This window comes from Medicago sativa, chromosome 4, assembly GCF_051527215.1.
Source record: "Medicago sativa cultivar Bolivia chromosome 4, Bolivia_mono, whole genome shotgun sequence".
In the NCBI taxonomy this organism is placed as follows: domain Eukaryota; kingdom Viridiplantae; phylum Streptophyta; class Magnoliopsida; order Fabales; family Fabaceae; genus Medicago; species Medicago sativa.
In genome coordinates, this window is record NC_140752.1 from 92,630,382 (window position 1) to 92,631,643 (window position 1,262).

The 1,262-nt window shown below is 29.0% G+C and overlaps 1 long non-coding RNA gene across 1 annotated transcript; it reads right to left on the minus strand.

The window, feature by feature from the left end:
* Positions 1-330: 330 nt before the first annotated feature.
* On the minus strand, positions 331-1,015 carry LOC146933849 (uncharacterized). The gene is made up of 2 exons (XR_015008442.1): positions 821-1,015; positions 331-725 (listed from the first exon to the last, which is right to left on the minus strand). It is a non-coding gene; the product is annotated as an uncharacterized LOC146933849 (long non-coding RNA).
* Positions 1,016-1,262: the final 247 nt, after the last annotated feature.

Here is a 1,262-nt window from a genome sequence, read left to right on the forward strand (position 1 = left end):
GATTCCATTTTCACTTTGGTTTCATCCTTGCTTCTATATAAGAATGGCAACTATAAATGTTTATAGTTCAAATTTTGGTTATGTTCATCATCACTTTCTCCAAACAACTATTTTTTTAAGGATTTCTCCAAGCAACAATTGGATAATGCCTTTTCAATTTTGTATTATAGTTTTTGCTCTTCTTTTTAATTCTTCATCTCGTGGCTATTCATTAGTTTCGAAAACATGATAGAGACTTAGGTTGCCCTTAGATTAACCAAATATTATAGCCTTACCTTTTTTTCTTTTATTGATATAATGTTGGTTAAATTTAATTTGGACTAGTGAAAGTTGGGGTCCAACTTGGACCAATTGAAATTTAGTATTTGATATAATAATATTTTATATAAACGGTTAGGATTAATAGTTTAGTACCTGCTGTACAAGTTGTAGGACACCCGAGTTTATGTAAGATCAACCACACCTTATCATTTTTATCATCAAGTGAAATACTTAAAATACCCTTATACTAAACTAAAAACCAAAATTTATTTCTCTTCCTTTTCTCCTACGAGTGATTCATCCTCCAGTTTCATCTTCTTTCCATCACCTGCGTCGCCTTCTTCTTCTTTCCATCAAATCCAATCCTCAATTTCATCCCTATTGTCTTCTTCTCCAGTTTATGATTATTTTGTCATCAATTTTAGACACGGAATGATCCATTCGTAGATTAATTTCTCTAGGTGCTGCTGGATTGACAAATTTATAAATATCAGTATTTATCTTCATGGCTTTATAAACTGAAAATTTACATTCAGTTTGGCTTACTTAAAATTCTTACGTGATTTGGGTGAAGTTGCAACAAAACCATCAAGTCCTAGTAATTTCTGCAACAAATGGATTAGTTGAGAATTAAAATACATCCTAAAATTGCTTGAAGTTGTTTTAATTTAATAATATTCTCTTGTTTTAATTTAACATTTAGAATTGAAGAAGAAATTTCTCTCCATTGCCATTGCAGTCCTGGGGTTTGTTAGATCTGAAAAGAAAAAGAAAAAAAACTCGGTAAATTTGTTGTAAATATTGCTTATATTTCAAAAGTTCAAATATAAATATTCCTTAGAATAAGTGAAAAATAATTTTAGTTGAAAAAAAATAAATTAATTGTAAAATTTTTATTATTAGAATTATACTGAAGTTATTGCTTTTGACCGGGTCTATTCTAACAAACCATTCCTCTATTCTTTCTATGACTCATCAAAGCATATAAACATGTTTTTCAT